This window comes from Gossypium hirsutum, chromosome D12 (assembly GCF_007990345.1).
Source record: "Gossypium hirsutum isolate 1008001.06 chromosome D12, Gossypium_hirsutum_v2.1, whole genome shotgun sequence".
NCBI classification, from domain to species: Eukaryota; Viridiplantae; Streptophyta; class Magnoliopsida; order Malvales; family Malvaceae; genus Gossypium; species Gossypium hirsutum.
Genome location: NC_053448.1, coordinates 24,580,154 through 24,588,534, shown reverse-complemented (window position 1 = coordinate 24,588,534; position 8,381 = coordinate 24,580,154). Strand labels below are relative to the sequence as shown.

The following is an 8,381-nucleotide window of genomic DNA, read 5'->3' as shown; positions in this document are numbered from 1 at the left end:
ATGTTAATGTATATTAATTGATAGTTTGTTTTTTAAAAATGCTAGCGAGGTTACTTTGAATGTCGTGAATGGTTTAATTATGTTTAAGTATATAGCTGTATTAGTTGAAATATTGAATTGGTTTGAGATTGCGTTTTGAAAATTTGCAGGAGTGATTAGACATTTGTAAAAGGGATTATGTCAAAAATTTCATATAAAAAACTCTAATTGTATGAAAATATGTATTTTTTGTTTGATAATACTTTTTACCCTGTTTCGGCGATAAACACGGGTAAGAGGTGTTACATTCCGTGTTTTGGTTCAATTGGTTCGAGCCCATTAACCGCCTCCGGATGTACTAACGTCCAGAGTAGAAATCCTATACAAAATATATGAAAGGTAGTATCCACAAGTGTATGGGTCAGGTTATAATCTAGTTACAACGGAGTAGGTGAGTACTCCGAGAATCATACCCAAGGGAGTCGAGCACTGAAATACTGAGTCGACAAGAGCTACTTATCTCTCGACGTCCCAGTCTGTACCAGTTTAGGGTTAAGGTGTTCACAGATAGGCCATAACAAATTTGGGTTAATTCCCACCTTAATGACTTCTCAGGGTTGTCAAGCCAAGGGTTTAGGTTCTTCCTTTCCTGAACAACTGAGTCGCTAAAAAATTCCTACAAAATAGTTAATTAATCATACCTCCACTCACTAATCCCCTATAGGAGGATTAGTTCCTCATGGATATAATAAACAATATAAACATGATAGAAAGAATAGACATGATGAATAATTCAAAAGTATAGAGTTCTAGAAGAAGCCTGATTTATATTTAGAATTTATTGAAAAATCCTCACAGAGTTTGATTGTGTTTTACAAATATGATTTCTCCTCACAAAGGTAAATAACAAGAACTTAAATAAACCTAAAGCTTAAGAAATAGAAAACTAAAAGCTAAATCTAAGAAGAAAATAATACAATATGAAAGTTGTCCATAACATGTTCTAAATGATCCTAGTTATAGACTTTAGAGTAGTTGTCATCCTTAACCCCAGGTCAACGGCCATCCTCATGCTAAAAATTTGATTGTATGGACCAACATGCCCTTGGCACGTAATTATTTCTCGTGCAGAGGTGATGCCGCTACACACCAGGTCCTGTGTTGCGACATCAAGGGCAGGATGCTCATCTTCAGGGTATCTTCAAGAGTGCGCACGACATCCTTAGGCTGTGTCGCGACACTGAAGGCAATCTTAGAAATATACTATTCTGCTCCCTATGTTGCGACATCCAATTCTCTGTGTTGCAAAATAGCGACTAGTATTGAGTTAGTATGCCTTCTAATGGTCTCTTGCACACTCACAAAGTATATTAGCTAAGCTTTAGGCCTCATTCGGCCCCTAACGTCAATAAAAGAATCAAATTACACACTTTATTGAATTGAACTACACTTATGAAAACGTAGTTAAAACTTAACAAAATTTTTATGTTCAAGCTCCTAAAATGCAAAAACTAGTTAAATATGCTATATCGAATTATGATACATCAATCTCCCTCACACTTAAGTCATTGCTTGTCCTCAAGTAAAACAAATGAAAACAGTAAAAGAAAATACAACCCTTGAACATGTATGGTACAAGTGTTAGCTTTCGATTACATGAATAAGCATTTCATATTCACACATAACCTTGGTATGATATATAGCTGACTTAACACTTTTGTTATCAAACACCTAATTTCAGTATATTACAAAGCACATAAGCATTAAGGGTTTCAAATATAGGAATTCATCAATAAATCATACAAGTAATTTGATTATCCTAGCAGAACACAAACAATCATAAATGCAATTGTTTAGTATGATTTCAAATTGTAAATAAGTCTACCTAGATCACATAAGGCTTTTCGGCTTGTAACGCTCTAAGGCTTAAGATAGGTATGGATTTCAAGAATATTAAGCATCAAATAGTTTCAAACACGAAAATAATTTGGCACATCATATTGTCCCCTATTCTCCCCCTTAGTGACCCTTTTCCACTCACCGTCTTATTTCTCCTACTCTCACCTTTCTTTTATCTTGTTATAGGAAATCTCAGTATCATATAGCAACTACAACAAGCTCTCTTGTTTTTTTTACACTGATGAATGAGTTTTTCTATTTTGTGACTTTTTGAATTTTCTTTCTTTTTCATAATACCCTACTCACAAATACCTTCACTTTTCACATACTTTTTTTTACTTGTGTAATTTTCCTTTTTGACTTTTTTTTCTTTTGCACATTTTAGGCTAACATGTAATGACTATACTCTACTAATCTTTCCTATCACTTTGTTTTTACAAAACGTCTATAATCATGCAATTTAGGACCAAAGAAAAGGATAAGCACAAATTATTGTTTTTAGCTCAGGTTTTGTATAAAGGTTCATCAAGAAGGGTTTTCTAGCTCGAAATAGGTACTAAAGATGATTAAATAGGGTTAGCTATTTGGCTCTAGGTGTATACCAAAAAATGCCTTAGGTCATCCCTAAGTATCTCAGCATTTCCAAATTTAGTCTGCCAAACAATCACAAATTCAACAATTTATCAATCATACTAGCATGCTCGTTTCTTTGTATTCTCCATATTATTTGGTACATTTAATTTCTTAATGCCTATTTACAGGTAATATATAGAACTTAATATTCTAATAATAAAAAATTTAAAATCACCTATCATCATGCCAAATTTACCATAAATACAATCAACTTATGTACATGCTCCTAACCAATGACTTGTATTTCTACAAGCTCAAGCACACAATTGACAAGAAAAACCAAAGCAAAACATAAAAATTTCACACAAATTTTCTTTGTTACCCCCACACATTTGATAACACATTGTCCTTAATGTGTATCCATGTAAAAACAGAAAGGAAAGAATTACTCGATTGATCGTGATAGTGTCAGAGGCAATTGGTGGGTCCTTCTTCCTTTTATCATTGAAAGCTCGAAATCGTTGTGTTTCTTCCATATGGGGTTCCTACAAAGAAAATTTAAACACAAAACCACTACTAATATACTATTACTCCTACTTCGAATAAAATAAATTGAAAATCATCCCAAATTTAATATAATATTTAAACATTAAAAATTAAAAGTTCAGTCATCCTCCTCAAGATCCATCTCATCATCTTCCTCCCCCTCCTAAATTCCTTCTTCTTCTTCTTCTTCTTCACTCTTCTCCTCTTATTCTTCTTGCTATGAATGTGTCGGCCCAAACATATCCGGCGCATAATTAGTTACCCTAATATTGTTTTGTTGTCTAAATTCCTAAAAAATTAGGTCTAACTCCAACATCCATTGTATCAGCCAATCTAGCTTGGGATGACTACTCTCGCCAATTTGTTATTAAGTAGCTAATTTTTCTCTCTGTTACAATGAAGCCAAAGTGATCATTATCTCTTATTGGCGTTTATTCTGCTCCATTGGTTGCTTCTTAGATGCCATTGGAATGCTTAGTGTATTTTGTATATAGAGTGTCGCCAATTATTCTTCAAGATGGCTTCATTGATTGCTTCGTAGATGCCATCGGAATGCTTGCTCTTTTGCATAAGGTCGTCAATAAGTGGGGAAAAAATACTCTCATTCTTTGGCCACTAACGCATCGCTTCATCTTCTGGTATATCCGTGTTTTGAAGCATACCTGTTTTTTTTTTGCAAAATAGGGTAAAGTAGAACCACTCGAAAAGTATTGACATTAGAAACATTGAAAGCAGGATCTATTCTAGTGCATAGAAATTGAATCTACATCTTTGCTTTAGGAAACATTGTTGCTTGATTAAATGAGGTTGGAATACCAGTACATGGACGACATTTCCATTCACTCCTCCCCTCTATTAGGAAGTTTATAATGTTGTCCATATTTATATCTCGAAAATATTCCAAATCAGTTTCTTCTATAAAATATTTTTCGTAAAATGGAGCATTATAAAATTCACAAATAACCCTAGGGGTAATTCGTACATCTTTCCCTCACACAAGTGTCATTTCCCATGTATGATCTTCGGCTTTTCTAGATTCCTGGTCCCGTAAAGATGCATAAAATTCCTAAACTACACGGACTATAGTAGAGTCTTTTGGAATCATACAAAATCGTTCCCATCTATGATATCTAACTAAAGGTCATATCTCTTGACAGAGAATCATTGATGGTTCAAATCCCCTCTCTTGAATAATTTTTTTCCCTAAAATTCTAAAAAATATTTTTGAATGTTTGGATTCGAGAAATTAAAGAGATTTGAAATTGTTCACATTTTTGGTTCATTAGTTCTTCTAACCTTTCGTGGAGGCATTTTGAATATTGTTTAAGTTCAATAACTAACGAACTAACAAGCAAGATTTCCAAAGGAATAGTAAAAATAAGAGTTAGGAACCCTAAACCTTAAATGGAGATTTGTCAGATTCCCTTGAGAACTCTTGTTGATCTGTCTCCAAATCCTTGCATCGAAGTGAGTGTATTCCTAAAATTAAAATCTACAAAACAAATAGTTGGAAATAAAAGGAGATTTGGAGGTTTTAAGAATTTTGAGGTTTTAGAAATTTAGAGGATTTTTAGAGAATTAGAGTTTAAAGAGGTTTTAGTGTTTTGGGGTTTAAAAATAAAGATTTTTTAGCTTAAAACCAGGTATGGTTATGTTTAGTCATTCAGGTTGCGCAATTAGGTAGGGTTAACCCTACAGAAAATTGCAATGATGTCACGACACAGAGGTTTTGAATCACGACGTTGAGGTATAATGGCTTTAGTGTCGCGAGACACATAATTTGTGTGGCCACATCGAAGTGGCTTTCTCAATTTCATCAATTTTGGCCTTGGTGTTGTGACAAGAGGTTGTCGTGTTGTGACATTGGCTCCATTTTTGCCCAAACTTCCAATTTCTAGAATGTATGGTTTCAATAAAACATAAATTTGATAAAAATTAAAATCTAGACTAAACAGTTAGCTAAATATACAATAATTTAAAGAAATTTAAATATCAATTTTAAATAATCAAGTTTTACTACTGGATTCATTCGACAACACCATTAATTCATATAAGGACGATTCTTTGATTCTTTTAGTATTAGTCCATTGCCTTTCATGCCACTCCACCTTCTTTCGCTTATCTCTTTCCTTTAACTTGTCCTTTTGACCTACATTGACTGTAGGAAGTATGTCCCTTGATTCGGGATTATTAGGGTTAAAAATAGCTAATTCATTACAATGCTCTCCTCAGTCCATTTTGTTTTCCCCACTTTGTTGGTGACCACATTTACAAATTTTTGTTTCAACATTGATCTTCATTGTTAACTTGTTCTTTTTCAAATCAATGGTGGATTTTGACGTTGCTAAAATGGGTCTTCCTAACAGGATAGGTATTTCATGGTCTTCCTCGAAATCTAATATTACGAAATCTTCCAGGATGATGAAACTACGTACTTTGACTAACATATCTTCCAATACTCCTTTCATTTGTACTGAAGATCTGTCAGCTAGCTATAGTGTGATTTGAGTGTTTTTGAGGTCCCCTAATCCAAGCTTTTCATAAATGGATAAATGCATTAAATTGATGCTAGCTTCTAAGTCACATAGAGCTCTATTAAACTGAATGCTCCTTATCTCTATGGGAATTGTAAAGCTTCCCGGGTCTTTTAGCTTTTGGGGAACCTATCTAGAAATAATAGCACTATAAGAAGTACTTATATTAACTTGTTCACCTATATTAAATTTTCTACGCCAAAACATAATTTCTTTTAAGAATTTGGCGCATTTAGGGACTTTTTCAATTTGTTCAATTAATGGTAGATTGACATTTAATGTTTTGAACAAGTTTAGAAAAATTACAAACTCATATTCATCCTGTTTTTGTTTCTCTTCCAACCTTGAAGGGAGCGGTATCTTTGTAATAGTAGATTCTTTGGTTATTTCTCTTTCTTGCTCAACAACCGAGTCAGTTACCTCTTCTGGTTCTGGTTCTTTATCAACTTCTGGGGGAGTTCTTAAAGATCCTTTGCACTCTCTCTTATCTCCTCTCTTGGTAAAGTTTCTGGGCTACTCAAGATTTTTCCCGAACGGAGCGCAATATCTTTCACATGCTCATTTCCTTCCTTTCAAGGATTATTCTTGGTATTGTTCAGAATGTTGGTGCCAATTTTCCTTTTAATATCTCCTATCATTCTCATCAATTGGCTCATCTAATCTTCTAGCTTAGTCAATGTTTTTGCTGAACTGGTACACTTAGACTACACTTGCTTCACATCCATCCTCATTGACTGCATTTCCCCTTCGATTCGATCCAAACGTTGACCATATACAGTATGGTCATTTGGGCTGACTCTTTCTTGAGGTCTCTGTAAATAAGGAGGTTGATAGTTAGCGTTTTTCGCTTGGTTAGAACTATTACCTCCTCATTGGTTTCCTTCCCATCTTAAGTTTGGGTGATCTCTCCATCCAGGAATGTATGTATTCAAATATGTATTTCCACCCCTATTTCAGATATAATTCACATACTCAGTGGGAGTGCTAAAATAGTGGAAGAGTGGTTTATCTCCTTCACCTATAGTCGGTGCATTCTTCTCAACCTCTATCCGATTGATTCTGTCCACTAATTGTTGATAACTGTCATCCTCATGGACAACTTTTATCGTAGATAGTTTCTGGCCATATGTGTGTCATTCAGTTGGCCACTGGTAGGACTTAATTACCATATTTTCTATTAGTTCGTACGCATCCTCGTATGTTCTGTTCATTAAGGCACCTCCTACTGTTCTATCTAATTCTGACCTTTAATGTACATCCAACCCATTATAGAAAATTTGTAGTCTTAACCACTCAGGTAATCTGTGGTGTGGGCATTTCTAAATCAAATTCTTAAAATGCTCCCATGTTTCATGAAACATTTCCCCCTCCAATTGTTTAAGTATAGAAATTTCCTTTCTTAGTTGGATCTTCTTGCTAATGGGGAAGAACTTTTGTAGGAATTTCCTTGTGAGTTTGTCCCATATCTGTGATTAATCCTATTGCCTGTGAATCTAACCAAGAAAAGACATTATCAACTAATGAAAAGGGGAACAACCGAAGACAAATAGCATCAATGACCCCATTATATTTGAAGGTATCACAAAGCTAGAGGAATCATTTTAGATGTTGACTTTGATCTTCTGCCATAGTTCCTCAAAATTGCAAATTATTCTGGATCATAGCTGGCTTGATTTTGAAATTATTGGTCGTGATGGCTGGCCTCCTTATACTCCATTGAACCATGTCTAGATTTGGTAGCACATATTCCCTTAAATTCCTCTTGTTACGCACCATGAGATTGCTTGTGGATAGCTGTAGTAGTGGTGGTGGATCTTCAAAATTGTTATTGTTAGCCTTATCGAACAGTGGCTCAAAATCATACACAAAATATGTGAAAGGCGGTATCCGTAAGTATACGGGTCAAGTTGTAATATAGTCACAACAGAGTAGGTGAGTACTTCGAGAATCGTACCCAAGGGAGGCGAGCACTAAATTAATTCCAATCTAAACATAAATAGATCTAGTTAGTACTTTAAATGAATTATATTATGATGAATAAAAGAAAGGTTTAAGTGATTTATACTAATAATAACGGTAATAGAAAGAAAAGAAAATAAAGAAATAAATAAATCACAAGAAATTAAATAGTAATATATATCAAATCTAAGCATGGGTGATTAACTCACTTCAGTAATCATAACCAACTGCCGTGTTAGGTTTTCTTGCTCAATTAACTAGTTGTGTCAGGTTTTCTTGCTCAATTAACTAGTCAATACCCCAGTAGGATCTTCTAATCTTCCACTGAAATACTGAGTCAGGAAGAACTACCTATCTTTCAACCTCACAGTTTAGACTGGTTCAAGGTGAAGGTGTTCACGGATAGGTCATACCAAATTTGGGATAATTCTCACCTTGATGACTTCCTAAGGTTGTCAAGTCTAGGATTTAGGTTCTTCCATTCCTGAACAACTGATCTGCTAAGAAATCCCTACAAAACAGTTAAGTAATCATACCTCCACTCGCTAATCCCCCACAGGAGGATTAGTTCACCATGTATCTAATAAACAATATAAATTTGATAGAAATAATATACATTAAGAATAATTCAAAAGTATAGAGTTTGAGAAGAAACCTGATTTATATTTAGAATTGATTGTAGAATCCTCACAGAGTTTGATTGTGTTTTACAAATATGATTCTCCTCACAAAGGTAAATAACAAGAAATGAAATAAACCTAAAGCCTAAGAAAAGAGAAAAAACTAAAAGTTAAACCTAAGAAGAAAATTATACAATATGAAAGCTATCCATAAAATGTGCTAAATGAGCCTATTTATAGACTTTAGAGTGTTCGTCGTCCTTAACCCTAG

At 34.2% G+C, this 8,381-nt stretch overlaps 1 non-coding gene across 1 annotated transcript; it reads left to right on the top strand.

Annotated features, from left to right (window-relative positions):
• Positions 1–6,830: 6,830 nt before the first annotated feature.
• On the top strand, positions 6,831–6,937 carry LOC121224715 (small nucleolar RNA R71). The gene has a single exon (XR_005922460.1). It is a non-coding gene; the product is annotated as a small nucleolar RNA R71 (small nucleolar RNA).
• Positions 6,938–8,381: the final 1,444 nt, after the last annotated feature.